Genomic DNA, 20629 nt, shown 5'->3' on the forward strand with positions numbered 1-20629 from the left:
AAAACCAGGACTGTTAGTGTGCCTTGAGGACCGAGGTTGGGAATCACTGCTTTAGAGTCTCGAATTGTAGCAGCAAATGGCTCGACGGCCAGGATGTACATAAACGGGGAGAGGGGGCAGCCCTGACGAGTACCATTTGTTATCTCAAAGATTGGAGATGAAAACCCATTGCTCAAGACAGACGCTGAAGGGCAACTATAGAGTGCCGAAATTGAAGTCGCTATTTCCCCCTGGAACCCAAATTTTGCTAAAACGGCATTGAGAAAATCCCAGTTTAAATGGTCAAACGCTTTTTCGGCGTCGAGGGAAAGAAGTAAAGCCTCGCGTTTTTCCCTGAGTAAGATTTCGGCAAGGTCATATACTCTACGGGTATTGTCGGATGTTTGTCTACCATGAACGAATCCTGCCTGGTCCGGATGGATTAATTTTGGAATATAGGGGGATAGTCTATTAGCGATTAATTTAGAATAGATTTTCACGTCAGTATTAAGTAATGCAATGGGTCTATAACTCTGGCAGAGAGAGGGATCCTTCCCCTGCTTATGGATAGTGATTATTTGGGCTTGGAGCATTTCCTTAGGGAGAGAGCCCATTTTAGTAGTGTACAGAAAAAGATCTCTAAGTATAGGGGATAGCTCCGTTACAAATTTTTTGTAAAAGGAGTTTGTGAATCCATCCGGATCAGGAGCCTTTTCTGAAGGCAAGGATCTAATCACCCCCAAAATCTCCTCGGTGGACCATGCCGAGTTAAGGGATTGTAAATCCTCCTCGCTCAATACAGGGAGTTTCAAGTCCTTCAGAAAAGAAGAAATAAGGGTGTCGCTAGGTTGAGGAATTGAAGAGTCATCTTTTAAGTTATACAACTCCACATAGTACCTAGAAAATTCTCTAGCTATATCAGAGGGATTTAGAAGGGTTCGTCCGTCAGGGGATCGCAGAGATTTAATTCTGTTTCTAGCGTGTCTAGTTCGAAGTTTGCTAGCCAAAAATCTGTTCCCCAGGGTATAGAACCTTTGTTGCATACCCTGGGGTCCTATTCAGTGACTCCACCTGGTGAAGTCTTTCCTCTAGAGCCATCTGTTTATGAAGATGTTGCCTTCAAAGCCTAGCTTCCGACTGAATGGCTACCACTCTTAAAACAGCTTTCAAGGCACACCAAAAGGTAGGGCATGAGGTATCAAGAGGGGAGTTAGTCTTTAAGTAAGTTGATATGGCTTCAGATAGTGCAGCAACTGCCTCTGGGGAGGACAATAAGTAGCTAGGGAATCTCCATTGTCTTGGGGGCAGAGTAGACTGGAAGAGACTCCACGTCCATGTCACCGCGGTATGATCTGACCATACTATTGGGACATTGGTAGATATAAGGGTGTGCTGCAGCGTCCACTTATCCATTAATATGTAGTCGATACGAGAGTAAGAATTGTGTACATGAGAAAAATATGTGTAATCTTTAACTTGAGGCGAATATGTCCTCCATACGTCGTATAGATCAAACTCAGCTAGTAGGCATCGCAAAGCTCCAGCAGGACTTCCCCTCCCATACTAGACCCTGAGCTAGTGTTCTGTCAAGCCTATCATCCAACACTTGATTAAGGTCCCCCATTAGTACTAAATGATCCTGTCTAACCTTTTGAAGTATTTCTAGAAATTTGTGTAAGAAGGTCACTTGCCGTGAGTTCGGGGCATAGATCGAACTAGTGTGATCAGTTTATCCTCTAATTTCCCAATTATAATGAGGTATCGGCCATCTTCATCTGCTATCTTCGATATTAGTTCAAACTGCACTGAACGATTGAGCAAAATAGCCACCCCATTTCTTTTAAAGGGGCCATTAGCATAGTAGGCAGTGGGATATCTGGTATTACCAATGACTGGGGGGGCTAAAGAGGAGAAATGGGTTTCCTGGAGGGCGACTATTTTAGCTTTTCTTTTATGAAATGTATCAAGAGCAAGACGTCGTTTGTTAGGGGAATTGAGGCCATGTGTGTTTAGACTGAAAAACTTAACCATATGGTATGGTAGGGAGCTGATATGAACATAAAAATAGTAGAAGTCCTGATTCCCAACTGGAGGGAGGGGGGGGGATATGCGGGTAGCACAGGATGCAAGGTATGGGGGGAAGGGGAGTAGAAAAACTGAAATGACCCAGAGAAAAAATTTGGGTCATGGTGTTTGTCACCTGGGAAACTTTGGAGACAAAACCGAAAAAGGAAGAACAATGGGGTGGTGGCCGACATAGGGCTCACCCATACAGTAATCTATGCAACATAAGTAACTGTAATTATTGGAAATTATATGGATCAAAAAAAAACAAAAAAACATCTGACCGTTACTATGGTTTAACAAAACAATCCTATAGAATATGGGCCATTGAGAAATGGCAATAACATCACCACTGATATTAGCTAATAATAAATGGAAACTGGCTGAATAATGAAGAATAATCTAGTAACAATAAACATAATAAATGTCTAGCGAAATTGAGTAAATATGTGTCACCACAGTAACATAGTGTGCAGTTTCCAGGATCAACAGAGTTTCGATTTTTACAATCGGGTCCTGTAGCTTAAAAATACAACATACATAGTAGCACTAGAAAGGTACAGCTAGTAAATGAAAGAGAGGCATTAAGCTAACTAGTGATAGATGAACAACTTACAGTATCCACGTTTGTCTCTGGAAATGGAACAAACCAACAACATGATATACTCGCACCTAAAGGTAACTTAGCTAAGAGTTGGAATCGTCATACCAGTGGCTTTTAGATGACGTTACAGTCCCGAAGGATCAATCGGAAGAGGTAGATTTAGTAGTTGAAATAGGAATGCCCCAGTCTGCAAGAAGCTTGACTCCAGCTTCAATAGAGGAAACCACGTATGTGGAGGACTCGTATTGTATCAGAATCTTGACAGGGAATCCCCAACGATAAGAGATGTTGTTTTCTCGGAGAGCAGCAGTTATAGCGTGATATGAGCGTCTTTTGGCTAGAGTATAGAGGGATAAATCTGGAAAAATCTGCAAACCACCCAAAGCATCAGAGCCTTCCGCCAATCTTGCCGCCTTTAATATATTTTCCTTAACGTGGAAAAAATGAATCCTCATGAGGGTGTCTCTGGAGAAATTAGCAGATCCCCCCCTTGGTCTCGACAAGCGGTGTACTCGATCGATAAGCAGGTCATGGTCAGATGCTGATGGGAGTAGTTTCTGGAAGAGCTTAATCACATATTCCTGAAGCTCCCCAGGCGTGACAGAGTCTTGGATACCTCTAATTTTTAGATTGTTTCTTCTTGACCTGTCCTCGAGGTCTGCCAATTTATCTCTGGTGGAAGTCATCTCGGTTTGTAGCTCAGAGTGGGCTGTAAGAAGGTCGTTGTGGGATTCCATCAGCTCCTGCATCTTGCACTCTAGGTGGTCAGTATGTCCCGCTATTCCCACAATATCCACCCGGAGAGATTGGATCGAAGTTTCCAAACCTGTGAGAATATCTGTACGAAAGGCGGTAAACAGCTGTAACATTGTCTGGGTAGTGAGAGGAGCCGAAGGATCCAGATCCAGACCCACTCCTGTCTGTGAAGGGGATCCCATTGTCGAGGACATTATCGCAGACCCTAAGGGTTTCACTGGCGTTGTTATTAATGATTCCTTTCTAGGGGCAGTTGGCTTTGGGAATTGGATAGGGGCTGGCTGGCGGGGGGTTTTCCCCCCTTTCTTCGTCGGCATTGTGTTAGATGAGTGCAAAATCAGGACACTAGGAGTGGATTTAGGCAGATAGAGGACCTGAGATGATATTGTTAGATCCGGTCGTCAGAGCATTACTGTATGGGTGAGTTAATAATCAGTCCATTATAAGAGACATCAGGTCCCGGACCCGCTCATCGGGCGTTATCTTGTGGAATTACATATTCAGGATACCGTAGAGCAAATGTAGAAAATCCACCAACCTGAAGGCTTTCACAGAAGAATCACAGGAGAATGACAGGAGCCGGTCCCACAAAGTCTGTCTGTAGATTTATGGTATAGGATCTTGTGGTATAGTGTAAGCTCTCCCCTCAGAGTAAGGGCAGGCAAGACTGTGCTCAGAAATAGCTGGGTGCCTTTTTACCCTGGGTTTTAACAATGCAGTGTGCCTTGTATGAGAACCTACATACACAGTGGGGCACACTGTGTACACTAGTCCCCGGATTCAGGTCACCGCTAGGCCGCGATGTGTAGGCCCCGTCAAGGATCCCCCCACAGGCAGCTCCAGGGTGCTGTCAGCGGCACCAACCCCCGAACGCTCGGCCGGCCAAAGTGGAGGAGGCCACGGCACGGAGCAGGAGGCAGCTCGGAGAGCGGAGGGGGAGGAAGCAAGATGGCGCCGGCGGGTGCTGCGTTGGATGCTGGGCGCCTGTGCCAGGTCCGCTCCGGGGCTCCCCACCTCCGACCGGCGGCTCCACCAGGTAGCGCAGAAGGTAGAAGGAGGGTTGTAGTGCACTCCGGCAGTCGGGGGGAGGGTTAGTGCGGGATCCGGGAGTGATCAGTTGTGCGCTGTAACGGAGCTCAGGGAGAAGCGTCCGCCATCTTAGCCTTCCTATGCTCTGTGTCTTAAGGTGTTTATATACATTTTTTTTTTTTTAAAACCTTCCATCTTAAATCTGGCAGCACATGTATACTGTATAAACACCTTATGCTCTGTGTCTTAAGGTGTTTATACAGTATACATGTGCTGCCAGATTTATGATGGAAGGTTTTAAAAAAATTTTTTTTTATATAATAGTGCTGTTTGTTTGAAGTTAAAGTTGTCTCAAGGCAATTTGTTTTGTTTTCCAATTATCCTGATGATTCATCTACAGCAGGGGTCTTCAACCTTGGCCCTCCAGCTGCTGTGGAACTACACATCCCAGCATGCACTGTCACCTTTTGATATAACAGCATGCTAAAACTATGGCAGTGCATGCTGGGATGTGTAGTTCTACAGCAGCTGGAGGGCCAAGGTTGAAGACCCCTGATCTACAGACTGTTTTGAATACGACCTGTAAAACCATTATACATTAAACTGCATATTAAATTGAATGGAACTGGCTCTTACCACTGCACTGTACTTATTAAGCACAGTGCAGTGGTACGAGCCAGTTCCATTCAATTTAATGTGCAGTTTAATGTATAATGGTTTTACACTTTGTCAAGGCAGACAACACCTAAATGTTTAATGCATTCATTTATTATATAAACGATGCCATTGCTTTATAGTATGCTGTATTCTTCAACCACTCACTTAACTGATAATGTCTAATGATCATGTGTATTTGAGGATCAAGCTAATATCCTATCCAAAATGGGCCATGTTTTCCAAATAACCGATAGGTCCTTAATTAAATCATAATGTACAGTAGTTTTGCTTCACCTGGATTCACACTTGTACATTAATTTGGCAATTTTACGGCGAATACACTTGTGTAACATTATTGGATAAACGGAAAACATGACCTGTTAAGGTGCCTGAGTGGAATCGATATGATATCCCGGCTGCCTGGGTCCTTATGTTTTGTAAAATGTAATTGTTGGCTAGTTAATTTTTTTAATCTTTTTTAATGACCCATGGAATTTGTATGCAGCAGACAATGCATTTGTCAGTGTAAGATTACCATACTATCCCTTTAGTTTAAGGGCCGTATTCAATTTGGAGTGAAAAGTCAGTTTTGGCGGAAAAGTTTCGCCGATGACGTCATTTTCGCCGATTCCATTTATCCCAGTATTACATTTAACTGACTTTTCGCCGGTGCGAAAAGTCAATGCATCAGGCCCAGCGAAAAAAATTCCCCATTGAATAGGTGGTGAGAAAAAGTGCAGAATGGTGGTTTTGGGGCGCAGACTTCCAAAAACTACCCTGCACCCCTTGAACAGTCCCCCCAAATATAATCTGTGTGAAAAAAAATGTAAAACGACCAAAGAACACCCCAAAAAATATACTTTCATTTAGGGTGCAAAAAAAAAAAGTTGGGGGACAAACTTTCAAACTAGCGAAATAGACTCAGGGGGGTGGTCCCCAAGTATGCGGCAGGTGTTTTTTTTATTGCAGGTGGATTTTTGACAATTTTTAAAACACTTTAAAATATGCTATTGCCCATTTTCATGTACCCTAAATTTGATGGAACTACTAATTTTTCCAAAAAACAGGTGCTAAATGCTATTCTTCACCACCTTCTAAAAAATGCAAAAAAACACCTATTGAGACAGTTAAAGACCCCACTTATCTTTAGCAGGGCTATTCGTGGGTACCCATAGTAATCCCCCATGTCAGAGCATCTTTTGGGGGGTGTCAGGCTGAATTCCCCAAAAGTGACAGGACTTTTCGCCGGTTTCAGTTTCGCCGGGTCCCGTTTTCAGCGATTTCAAATTGAATACGCCGGGACGCGTGCGATACTTTTTTGCACCTGAAACCAGCGATGATGGCGAAAAGTCCGACCTCGGACTTTTCGCTCCAAATTACTTGAATACAGCTCTAAATCGATACAATGTCTGGTTAAAACCAGCTGAAATGCAGGCTTGAGATCAACCAGCCTCAGAACTGGTGTAAGTCATGAGTTTCTCAGTTTAAACTTTAAATGGATCGTGTGATAAGCCTAATTATGTGTTATTTTAAGTGTTGCTATGTTAATGGCCCGTGTGTGGGCCCCCTCCTCTCTAGGGGTGTTACGGCGGGTGCAGCAGCAGGTTCTTTTTTAGTGTCAGAATCTACTGCACACGTGCAGGTCTCTGAAAATGGCGGTTGCTCCATTTTCGTGAAGGCAGCGGTAATGGGCGCCACCATTTTCCCATTGACTTTTGCTGCTTTGCAGCACCGGTACAGCGCTGCAGAGGAGCACTTCTAGAGACAGCAGACAGGTAAGTATAAAGAGTTTATGGGTGTATGGTGTGCATTGTGGGCCCCCCTGGACCCAGGGGCCTGTGTGCACTGCACAACTTGCACCCATTATAGATCATACTCCTAACTGTCCAGTGTTTGGAGGAGCCCAGTGTTTTCCTGAAGGTTTTATTAGACTGTATTGACTCGGTTTATTACTTTATCGCTGTGGCAAAACTACAACTGTGTCAGTTTGTCTGTTTTAGGATTGTTTATCTTTGACCAGGATTTTATATAGTTGTAACTAGGCTACTTTAAAAAAAAACCTGTAATGGTACTTCCATTATTTGGTGACTTTATTTATTTAAACTTTACCAGTTTATTTTATACTGCTTACATGTTACACAGCACTTTACAAATAATATTTTACCATTCACAGCAGTCCCTGCCTCAGTGGATCTTACAATCAATACCAACACAGATTACGTACAAACCCAGATACACTACTAGCTGGTAAATTTACTAAAGTGAGAGTTTTTAGAAGTGAGTTTTAGAAGAGATGTTGCCCATAGCAACCAATCAGATTCTACTTAACATTTAACAAGCACCTTCTAGAAGATAATAGCTTGAATCTGATTGGTTGCTATGGGCAACATCTCTTCTAAATCTCACTTCTAAATACTCTCACTTTAGTAAATTTACCCCCTAGGGTTAACTTTTGTCAAGAGCAAACTAAATTTCTGGATTGCTGGAGGCCAAAACGGAGTGTCAGTTAGGAAACCCATGCAAGGCATGGGGAGAATATATAAACTCCAGACATTAGGGCCAATATTCCAAAACTGTGCAGTGAATTAGTATGTAATGATAACCATTACATCATCCATGCTCGCAAAGTAATTTGATGATCGATACATCATGCTATTAATGTTTTGATCAACTGTTATGTCAAGACAGCGCGAAAATTTATGACATAACTAGTTTTTTACATTTCTCTTATTTTTATTGCACCTTGTTTAGTCATAAATGATTTATGAATTATGGGCCAATAATGATTATGGTCACAACTTCTGTATGTTATAATTGGAACACCTGGCCACATCCTCTTTTAATCATACAAACTAAATTCTCATTCATTTGTTATTTTAAAGGTAATCCTTTTATTTTTTAAATTTCTTTGTAGGTAACATTTTTAAAATTGTTCATTGTGAAACAATCCTTTCACATAATCCTGTTGAGAGCAAAAGAACGCAGACATTTGCATACAAGTTTCTGAATGTGAGAATTACAACTCTGACTCCTGGCGCTCCTCAGGCTTCACACCACAAGATCCAAACCAGCGGCTCCTACTTTTTTCCACAATTCAACTTGCCTAAGGTGAATACGCATGGACTGTGAGTGATCGGTTGGGCTCAGTAAGTGGGCTCAGGGTGGTCAGGGTATGTTCTTAAATATTTATTTTTATTCTAGAGAAGGAATAACTCCATGCTCACCTGTACACCATCACTTTTACCAATCATTGAACTGGTACTTCCGTACTTGCATCTCTGACCTCCCGTGCTCCTCAGGCTTCACACCATAAGATCCAAAGCAGCGGCTCCTGGCTCCAACTACTTCTCTCCACAGCTGGGCTCCATGCGGTCACCTCAACTTGCCTAAGGTGAGTACCAGGCGTATACTGTGTCAGTGGTCAGTTGTTCTCAGGGCTAGTAATCAGGGTGTGTTGAGCTTTTTTTTATTCTATACAAGGAATAACTCCAGGCTCACCTGTACACCATCACGTTCACCAACCATTGAACTGGCACTTCCGTCCTTGCATCTCTGATCTCCCATGCTCCTCACGCTTCACACCATAAGATCCAAAGCAGCGGCTCCTGGCTCCAAATACTTCTCTCTACAGCTGGGCTCCATGCGGTCACCTCAACTAGCCTAAGGTGAGTACCAGGCGTGTACTGTGCCAGTGGTCAGTTGTTCTCAGGGTTAGTGGTCAGGGTGTGTTGAGCTTTTTTTTTATTCTATACAAGGCACAACTCCAGGTTCACCTGTACACCATCACGTTTACCAACCATTGAACTGGTACCTCCGTCCTTGCATCTCTGACCTCCCGTGCTCCTCAGGCTTCACACCACAAGATCCAAATCATCTGCTCCTACTTTGTTCTACACCTCAACTTGCCTAAGGTGAGTACGCATGTACTGTGAGTGATCAGTTGGGCTCAGAATAAGTGGTCAGGGTATGTTCTTCAATATTTCTTTTTATTCTAGAGAGGGCACAACTCCAAGCTCACCTGTACACCATCACGTTTACCAACCATTGAACTGGCGCATCCGTCTTTGCATCTCTGACTCCTGGCGCTCCTCAGGCTTCACACGATAAGATCCAAAGCAGCGGCTCCTGGCTCCAACTACTTCTCTCCACAGCTGGGCTCCACACGGTCACCTCATCTTGCCTAAGGTGAGTACCAGGCATGTACTGTGTCAGTGGTCAGTTGTTCTCAGGGTTAGTGGTCAGGGTGTATCCTAAAACTCTCTTCCCCATCTCCTTTACAGTACAAAACATGCCTACTGTTAAAAGAAAACTTAAGGAACATAAAAAAAATCAAAGAAATAGGACAGAAATGTTTGAAAATAAGTGCTATGTTTTCAGGAATAAAGGTAGGAACACAGATTTTTGACACTACTAAACTTACTATATTTTAAAAGCTCTGTAAATGATTTCATGCTGATATCAGAAAATAAGTAATCAACATTAATAAAGATATTTATTAATTGCAGAAAACAAATGCAGCAGAGCCAGATCCTGTACCCAGCACCTCTGCAAATGCAGATGATGAATTCATTTCCACATCAAATCCATTGACCACAGTAAACACAAATAGCAATCTGAATGATCCAATATTGATTTCATGTGAAATCAATGAAAATGAAGATAATAAAGATCCAGATGTGCCTTCTCAATCCACAGTTTTATTGGCCAACTATGAACAGAATTTAGAGAATGACTCTTTGGTTGAGCTATTAGAAGAACGGTGCTCTTCTAGTGATGACACAGACACAATAAATGACCTTATGGACAGCACTTCTAAAAAAAAAAAAAAAAAAACTGAAAGTTGGATACCAAAACAAATGGAAAAGAACATTCCCATGGCTTCTTTGTAAAAAAAAAATGGTGACAGAGAGAGTTTAATCTGCCAACTGTGCTCCAAACACCTAAGTAATGATAACAAATACAATAAATCTCCATGGATGGATAATCAGCTCCAATACTTCTCTCCACAGCTGGGCTCCACGCGGTCACCTCAACTAGCCTAAGGTGAGTACCAGGCATGTACTGTGTCAGTGGTCAGTTGTTCTCAGGGTTAGTGGTCAGGGTGTATCCTAAAACTCTCTTCCCCATCTCCTTTACATTAGAAAACATGCCTACTGTTAAAAGAAAACTTAAGGAACATAAAAAACCCAAAGAAATAGGACGGAAATGTTTGAAAATAAGTGCTATGTTTTCAGGAATAAAGGTAAGAACACAGATTTTCGACACTACTAAACTTACTATATTTTAAAAGCTCTGTAAATGATTTCATGCTGAAATCAGAAAATAAGTAACCAACATTAATAAAGATATTTATTAACTGCAGAAAACAAATGCAGCAGAGCCAGATCCTGTACCCAGCACCTCTGCAAATGCAGATGATGGGCCAAATGTAATAGGTAGTCTGTTTTGGTAAATTGCGAGTTTGGTGCTATACTCGCAATTTTTTACAACTCTCCAATGTAATAGGGTGTCTGTTCACTAAAACTCGCATTTTTCAGAGTTACTAAAACTCTCCATTCTCAAACTCGCATCCAGATGTTTTCACATTGAAAACAATCAACTCGCTCAATGTAATAGAGTGTCTGTTTCAGACTTGCAAGAAAAAAGATTACCAAAAGTCCCCAAATAATAGAGCTGCTTCAGGCTAGCGAGTACATCCTGAGCAGGTCAGATTAACACAGAAACAAGCACATATCCATGAGATATGTACATGCTTCTGTGTGTACTTATGTAAAATGTTTTTAAATTTAAAAAAAAAATGACGTGCACCCCCTCCCCAAAAGCATAACCAGCCCCGGGCTTTATAAAGCCTGTTCTGGTTCTAAAAATACAGGGGCCAAAATGCGTAGGGGGCCCCTGTATATTAAGAACCAGCACAGGGCTTTGTTGAGCTGGTCCTGGTTCTGGAAAATCAGGGGACAAAACGAGTAGGAGTCCCCTGAAAATTCCAGAACCAGCACCAAACTCTTTCTAGCGGGGGGATAATGCCACAGCCAGGGAAGACCTTTCACCGGTTTCCCCTGACCGCTAGTCAGTGCAGGCCGGGGATCCCTGGGGAGTTGAGGACCCCCCCAATAAAGGGGCCCCCCTTTCCAGGACACCCCAGGCCTAGACTGATAGCCCGGGGATATCCCCGGCACCCAATGCCCATGGGTGCCGGGTTGATAGTGTTAGTGTAAAGTTTTAAAATAAAGTTTCCATATTGTCTTTATTTGTAGAACCACAAGTACCAGCAAGCCTCCCCTGCATGCTGGTATTTGGAGAACCACAAATACCAGCATGCGGGGCATTACGGGCCCGCCGGCACTTGTAGTTCCACGTAATACGTAAATAAACAAACATACACCGTGAATGTCAAATTTTAATAAAACATACATGCACACTCACACTCACACTCACACATACTCACCTAGTATCTGAAGTAATCCATAGGGGTGTACCTGAAAAAAAAAATCCATACTCACCTCTCCTATGCGTAGATCACGTCCACTGGCAATCCAGGGGTTAAAATAAAAAAACGCAAAAAAGCGATCCATGCGGACTGAGCAAAGGTATGTGTGTACACATACCTTTGCTCCTCGTAAATGACCGGGGCACACGTGTGCCCTGTCAGTGAAGGGGCCGCCAGCCAATCAGGGAGCATCTCCGTCGGAGCAGCTCCCTGATTAGCTGAATGCGGCCAGCCTGTGTGTCCCATAGCCTTCTATGGTGAGAAATCCCCATAGACGTCTATGGTGGGAACCGCTACATCGTAGCCGCAAGATTAATTGAGGTTAATCTTGTGGTTACATCAATGATACAATGTCGCAACATTGTATCATTGATGTAACCAAAAGGGCACCCCTGGCTGTGGCATCAGCCCCCCGCTAGAAAGGGTCCAGCGCTGGTTTTAATTATAGGGGTACCGCTATGCAAATTTTTACCCCGTATAACTAAAACCAGGACTGGCCCTGCAGCCAGGTGCTGGTACCTAATTTACGGTGGAACCCTATTCATTTTGTTCCCCGTAATTTTAGGTACCAGGACATGCTGGCAAGTCCGGGGCTGGTTAGTGTTTTGGGGGTGACCTCACGTCATTTTTTCCAGAAAATTAAATAACAATTAACAAAGAAAAAAAACATAAAAAAAAAACCATTTGTATGTTTCAGCAAAGCTCGCAGATCTGGAGGTGAGTGTTTAAAACATGAATTTGGCAGCGAGTTGCAGGCATCTCACCCAAGATTCTAATCTTGATTCTTTGTAAATTTGGAACATGTATGTTTTAGGTGAAAAGTACTTCAGATTTTGGCCGATGGTGAGAAGATTCGAGTTTGCAAAATCGCCCGAGTTTTACAAGTGAGATTAGAGAAATCTTTCTGTAACTCACCCGAGTTTGCCTTTAGTAAATTTGCGAGATGAAAAACATGACTAAAAACAACTCGACCAAACTCAATTCTTAGTAAATTTACCCCTTACTGTTTGATTTTATTATATTTGTATTTTCACTTCTCTATCCTATACATGCAGCAGCAGCTGCTCTTATCTTTCTGACTTTACACTTCACTTTTCTCATTATGGCGATGCCCTGGGGTGGCTTGGCTGAGCTGGTTTGGGGGTGTCATGCGCTCTGGATTTCAACCCTAGTATGTGTCACAAGCCACCACACTGCCAATGCTGTGTGGGGTGAATGCTGGACAAGCGTTCATTGAAGTCTCCTCCTTCCTCCTGTTAGGATCAGTGGTTAGCAGCATATTGTTGCAGTTCCAGTCTTGGTTGCTGCTGAGCCTCTGCACTATTACTGCCTGTCTGTGTGCACTATCAGGTGCACACTGATTGATTCTCCTGTCTGAACACAGCCCAGGTGCTCAATAATTTGTCATTAGGGAAACTTGCTCTGGTTGGGTCCTGTTTCTGTTATATTCCAGCCAGCCCTTCAACTCCTTGCCGGTGATAGCGTTCACGTGTTTCCGGTTGTCGTTTTAGTCTCCTGTATCACAGTCGAGTTCCCAGCACCTAGTCTGCTTCCCTGTTCCTGTCGTTTGTGTCATCCAGGCAGCACGGTCTGCATTTGCTCCAGCTGTTGTTTGTGTCATCCATGCGGCACAGCATGCACTCAGCGTTCCGAGTGCGCAACCCAGCGTCTTGTGTGAACCCGACAACACAGGCTGCACATCAGAGTATGCAACCTTGTGTATACCGCTGGTGTCATCTCGGCGGCATTTAGCACACCACAGCGTCCCGTATACGTAACCCTGTGTACAACTGCTGGTGTCATCTGGGAGGCATTAAGCACACCTCAGCATCCTGTGTACAACCGCTGGTGTCATCGTGGTGGCACTAAGCGCACCTTAGCGTCCTCTGTACACAACTCTGCATCCTTCCGCCGGTGTCATCCCGGCAACACTGTGCGCACCTCAGCGTCCCCTTGCCAAGTCATTCTGACCTCAAGGCAGCAACCAGCCCAGAGGCTGCTACCAGCCCAAAGGCCACACCACAGCTTATTGGCCCTCAGGCCTCAACCAGCCCAGAGGCTGCTACCGGCCCAAAGGCCGCACCTCAACTCTTTTGCCTACAGGCTTCAACATTCCCGAGGCTGCTACTGGCCCAAAGGCCGCACCACAATTTATTGGCCATCAGGCCACAACCAGCCCAGAGGCTGCAACCGGCCCAAAGGTTGCATCACCACTCATTGACCCACAGGCCTCAACCAGCCCAGTGGCTGCTACCGGCCCAAAGGCCGCACCACCACTATACTGGTGCATCTAGCCAAGATACTCCAGCCCTCAAGGCTGTGCAATACTTTTCCCCCCACTGTTTGCTCTGAGCCTTAACATTATCTCCGACCACAAAAAAAACAAAACATTATACTCCCGCAGGGTTTGTGAATTTTTCATCATGGACCACGGTCAGAATACGGTGCAGGTCCTGGCCAGGCAGATCCAGATTTTGACACAAAAAGTGCAGGAGCTGTCCCTTCGAGTTGAGGACACCCATTGCCACTGCGTCTGCTACGGTTGAGCCTAAACTGAACCTTCCTGACCCTAGTCAGTTCCGGTGGGGCCTGTCAGACGAGATCAAAGATATTTTGGTCCAGTATCCAGCCCCAAGTACTCTGGATGATATCATGAGCTTGGCCATTCTTGATGATTGACAGCTTCAGGAATACAGGATGGAGAAGTTACCTCCTCACACCCCTCGGTCTCCATTATGGACCATGCCACCCGATTTCGATGAACTCATGCAGCTGGGAGCGTTTCACCTTCTTCCTGAGGAAAAACGCAAGAGACGTTCATTGGGCTTATGTCTTTACTGCGGAGGTAAAGGTCATGTGGCCCAGCTTTGCCCTCTGAAGTCAGGAAAAGCCAAGGTCTACATGAAGTTGCGGAGATTCATCTAGGCCTTGCATCTGTCCCCCTGGAGAATTCTGTCCTGGTCCACGCAGTAATTAATCTCTCCAACACATAGGTCTCCGTCCCTGCATTTATTGACAGTGGTGCAGCAGACAATTTTATAGACATGTCTTTTTTCCAAACCCTGGGGCTGACTCCGCTGTCATTGTCCACTCCTGTGTCAGTGATTGGATTGGATGGATTCAGTCTTTCAAAAACCCCAGTCTTGTTCCGGACTCCTTATGTGCACCAGTCAGTCGGGGTTCTCTATTGTGAGGAACTTTCTTTTCTGCTCTTACAGTGTCCGTTGGCTCCAGTGGTCTTGGGGTTACCCTGGTTGAAGAAGCATAATCCAGTGATCCAGTGGCAGACCGGTGAAATTCTGGAATGGGGTACATCATGCTTCTCCCAATGTCTGTCTCGGCCTATGCAGCTAGCTGCTGCCGCATTCGCTCCTTCTATTCCGGCTCCATACTGTGACCTAGCTGAAGTTTTTTCAAAGAAAAGAGCCGATGTCCTGCCTCCTCATCATTCCTTCGACTGCGCCATCGATTTGCTGCCAGGTGCCAGACTTCCGAAAGACCGATTATATGCCCTGTCCTTACCAGAGGACAAAGCCATGCAGGACTATATTCAGGAGGCCCTGGAGAAAGGCTTCATTCGTCCATCTAAATCCCCAGTGGAAGCAGGACTTTTCTTTGTAGAGAAAAAAGATGGATCCCTCAGACCCTGCATAGACTTCCGTGGACTGAATCAGATCACAGTCAAAAATGCGTATTCTTTACCTCTCATCTCCGTTCTGTTTAAACAACTGCGAGAGGCCGCCATCTTTCCTAAAATAGATCGTAGAGGCGCATACAACCTCATTTGCATCAGAAAAATAGATCAGTGGAAGACTGCATTTAACACGCATTCTGGACACTTTGAATACCTCATCATGCCATTCGGCCTCTCCAATGCCCCACCCATCTTCCAAGATTTCATCAATGACGTTCTAAGGGATTTCTTGAGAGTCTTTGCAGTGGTTTACTTAGACGACATCCTCATCTACTCAAAGTCTGTAGCGGAACATCGGAGGCACGTACGGCAGATCTTACAAAGACTCTTGGCCAACAACCTATATGCCAAATTTGAGAAGTACGAATTTGACGTGAAGGAGGTGTCATTCTTGGGATATATAATCTCTTTGCAAGGCTTCTCTATGGACCCTGGCAAGGTAAAAGCCATCTTGGATTGGGAACAACCCACTAAGCTGAAGGCCATCCAGCGATTCCTGGGCTTTTTCTAATTACTATCGGAGGTTCATTAAGTCCTTCTCCTCGATTGTGTCACCCAATGTGGACTTAACGAAGAAAGGATCGGAGGTTGCAAATTGATCTCCTGAGGCTATTCGGGCCTTTAAAACCTTGAAGGAGGCATTTGTGTCAGCTCCTGTCCTCTGGCATCCCAATCCTGAGTTTCCCTTCATTGTCAAGGTTGATGCATCGGACGTTGGAGTAGGTGCTATCCTGTCGCAGAGGGATGTCAAAGATGGCAAGCTTCACCCGTGCACCTTTTTCTCCCGGAAATTTGACTCAGCGGAGAGAAACTATGACGTGGGCAATCGAGAGCTGTTGGCCATCAAGTAGGCCTTTGAGGAATGGAGGCACTGGTTAGAGGTGGCTAAACATGTGGTTACGGTTCTCACGGACCATAGGAATCTCACCTACATTGAAACTGCTAAAATGCTGAATGCGAGACAGGCCCGCTGGGCCTTGTTCTTTACTCGATTCAACTATGTAATCTCTCGGTCAGACCAGGATCTAAGAATGTCAAGGCGGATGCCCTGTCTCGAAGTTTTTGAACCACTCATCCTCCAAGGGCCTCAGGAGAGAATATCGTGCCTACTTCCAGAATACATTTTGCTGTGAGCAGAACCTTGGCAGATTCTCTTAGCGCTTGTCAGTCGGAAGCCCCTCATGAGACACCATCTGGAGTGCTCTTTGTCCCTGAGAGACTGCGCAAGGAAGTGCTGAAGGATTTTCATTCTTCCAAGATGGGGGATCATCCTGGCATCGCCAGACTTCTGGCGCTGATGTACCATTCTGTCTAGTGGCAGTCCATGTTGCGGGACACTCGGGAATTAGTCTTGGCAAGCGATGTCTGCTCGAGAAATAAAACTCTCTGGACCGCTCCTCAAGGGTTGCTGTGTCCTCTTCCTATGCCCTCCTAAGCCATGGTCCCATATTGCTATGGACTTTGTTGTCGACCTGCCAGTGTCCTCACGTTGCTCTGTCATCTGGACCATTGTGGATCGGTTCTCCAAAATGGTGCACTTTGTTCCCTTGAGCAAGTTTCCATCTGCTAAGGAGTTGTCTACACTATTTATCCACCATGTCTTCAGGCTCCATGGACTTCCAATAGACATTATCTCAGATCGTGGTACGCAGTTCGTTGCCCGGTTTTGGAGATGCTTCTGCGCCGATCTGGGTATCAACGTCAGCCTGTCCTCTGGATAGCATCCACAGGCCAACGGTCACACGGAGCGGGCCAATCAGTCGTTGGAGCAGTTCCTCCGCTGCTTCATTTCCAAATGTCAAGACGATTGGGATCCACTTCTGCCCTTTGCAGAATTTGCAGACAACTCCTGCCGTTCTGCATCCTCCATCTCTCCTTTTTATTGCACCTATGGAACACATCCTAGGAGTAATTCATTTGAGCCTTCTACTACTGGAACTCAGGTGTCTTCTTCTGTGTCAAGGCTACGGTCAGTATGCTCTCCTTCAAGTGTGCGCACTGCGCTCCACTTCCCCTAGCTACATCACACACTGCGCTCCCCTTCCCCTATCCATGTCCCACACACAGCGCTCCCCTTCCCCTATCTACATCCCACACACTGCGCTCCCCTTCCCCTATCTACATCCCACACTGCGCTCCCCTTCCCTTATCTACATCCCACACTGCCCTCTCCTTCCCCTATCTACATGCCACACTGCGCTCCCCTTCCCCTATCCACATCCCGCACTGCGCTCCCCTTCCCCTATCTACATCCCATACTGTGCTCCCCTTCCCCTATCCACATCCCACACACTGCGCTCCACTTCCCCTATCTATATCCCACACTGCGCTCCCCTTCTCCCATCCACATCCTACACTGCGCTCCCCTTCCCCTAGCTACATCCCATATTGCGCTCCCTTTCCCGTATCCGCATTCCACACACTGCACTCCACTTCACCTATCCACATCCCACACACTGCCCTCCCCTTCCCCTATCAACATCCCACACTCTGTGCTCCACTTCACCTATGCACATCCCACACGGCGCTCCCCTTCCCCTATCCACATCCCACACACTGCCCTCCATTTCACCTATCTATATCCCACACTGCGCTCCACTTCTCCCATGCACATCCTACACTGCACTCCAATTCCCCTATCTACATCCCACACTACACTCCCCTTCCCCTATCTACATCCCACACTGCGCTCCCCTTCCCCTATCCATGTCCCACACACTGCTCTCCACTTCACCAATCCAAATCCCACACACTGTGCTCCCCTTCCCCTATATACATCCAAGACATTGCGCTCCCCTTCACCTATCCACGTCCAACATACTGCGCTCCCCTTCCCCTTTCTACATTCCACACTGCGTTCCCCTTTCCTTATCTACATCACACACTGCGCTCCCCTTCCCCTAGGTACATGACACACTGCGCTCCCCTTCCCTTATCCACATCCCACAAACTGCGCTCCCCTTCCCTTATATACATCCCACACACTGCGCTCCCCTTCCCAAATCTACATCACAAACTGCGCTCCACTTCCCCTATCCACATCCCACACACTGTGCTCCCCTTCCCCTATCTACATCCCACACGGCTCTCCCCTTCCCCTATCCACATCCCACACAATGCCCTCCATTTCACCTATCTATATCCCACACTGCGCTCCACTTCTCCCATGCACATCCTACACTGCACTCCAATTCCCCTATCTACGTCCCACACTACACTCCCCTTCCCCTATCTACATCCCACACTGCGCTCCCCTTCCCCTATCTATGTCCCACACACTGCTCTCCACTTCACCAATCCAAATCCCACACACTGTGCTCCCCTTCCCCTATATACATCCAAGACATTGCGCTCCCCTTCACCAATCCACGTCCAACATACTGCGCTCCCCTTCCCCTTTCTACATTCCACACTGCGTTCCTCTTTCCCTATCTACATCCCACACTGCGCTCCCCTTCCCCTAGGTACATGACACACTGCGCTCCCCTTCCCTTATCCACATCCCACAAACTGCGCTCCCCTTCCCTTATATACATCCCACACACTGCGCTCCCCTTCCCAAACCTACATCACAAACTGCGCTCCACTTCCCCTATCCACATCCCAGACACTGTGCTCCCCTTCCCCTATCTACATCCCACACTGCGCTCCCCTTCCCCTATCCACATCCCACACACTGCGCTCTCCTTCCCCTAGCTACATCACACACTGCGCTCCTCTTCCTCTATGTCCCACACACTGCGCTCCCCTTCCCCTATCTATATCCCACACCGCGCTCCCCGTCCCCTATTTACATCAAACACTGCGCTCCCCTTCCCCTATCTACATCACACACTGCGCTCCCCTTCCCCTATCTACTTCCCACACACTGCGCTCCCCATCCCCTATCTACTTCACACACTGCGCTCCTCTTCCCCTATCTACATCACACACTGCGCTCCCTTTCCCCTATCTACATCCCACTCTGTGCGCCCCTTTCCCTTATCTACATCACACACTGCGCTCCCCTTCCCCTATCTACATCCCATACTACTCTCACCTTCCCCTATCTACATCACACACTGCGCTCCCCTTCCCGTATCTAGATCCCACACTGCGCTCCCCTTTCCCCTAGCTACAACCCACACTGCGCTCCCCTTCCCCTATCCACATCACACACTATGCTCCCATTCCACTATCTACATCCCACACAGCGCTCCCCTTCCCCTATCTACATCCCACACTGCGCTCCCCTTTCCCTAGCTACATCCCACACTGCGCTCCCTTTTCCCTATCTACATCCCACACTGTGCTCCCCTTCCCCTATCTACATGTCACACTGCGCTCCCCCTTCGGCAAGCTACATCCCACACTGCGCTCCCTTTACCCTCTCTTCTTCCCACACACTGCGCTCCCCATCCCCTATCTACTTCACACACTGCGCTCCTCTTCCCCTATCTACATCACACACTGCGCTCCCTTTCCCCTATCTACATCCCACTCTGTGCGCCCCTTTCCCTATCTACATCCCACACGGCGCTCCCTTTCCCCTATCTACATCACACACTGCGCTCCCCTTCCCCTATCTACATCCCACACTGCTCTCCCCTTCCCCTAGCTACGTCCCACACTGCGCTCCCCTTCCCCTATATACATCCCACACATTGCGCTCCCCTTCCCCTATCTACATCACACACTGCGCTCCCCTTCCCGTATCTAGATCCCACACTGCGCTCCCCTTTCCCCTATCTACATCCCACACTGCGCTCCCCTTCCCCTATCTATATCCCACACTGCGCTCCACTTCCCATAGCTACATCCCACACTACACTCCCCTTCCCCTATCTATATCCCACACACTGCACTCCCCTTCCCCTATCTAAATCCCACACTGCGCTCCCCATCCCCTATCTACATCCCACACTGCACTCCCCTTCTCCTATCTATATCCCACACACTGCGCTCCCCTTCCCCTATCTACATCCCACACTATGCTCACTTTCCCCTATCTATATTCCACACTGCACTCCCCTTCCTTTACCTACATCCCACACTGCGCTCCCCTTCCACTATCTACATCCCACACTGTGCTCCCCTTTCCCTAGCTACATCCCACACTGCGCTCCACTTCCCCTATCTACATCCAACACTGCGCTCCAATTCCCCTTTCTATATCCCACACTGCGCTCCCCTTCCCCTATCCACATCCCACACACTGCACTCCCCTTCCCCTATCTATATCCCACACACTGCGCTCCCCTTCCCCTATCTATATCCCACACTTCTCTCCCCATCCCCTAGCTACATCACACACTGCGCTCCCCTTTCCCTAGCTACATCCCACACTGTTCTCCCCTTTCCCTAGCTACATCGCACA

The sequence above is a fragment of the Taudactylus pleione genome, unplaced genomic scaffold (assembly GCF_031769625.1).
Source record: "Taudactylus pleione unplaced genomic scaffold, aTauple2 ptg000334l, whole genome shotgun sequence".
Taxonomy (NCBI): domain Eukaryota; kingdom Metazoa; phylum Chordata; class Amphibia; order Anura; family Myobatrachidae; genus Taudactylus; species Taudactylus pleione.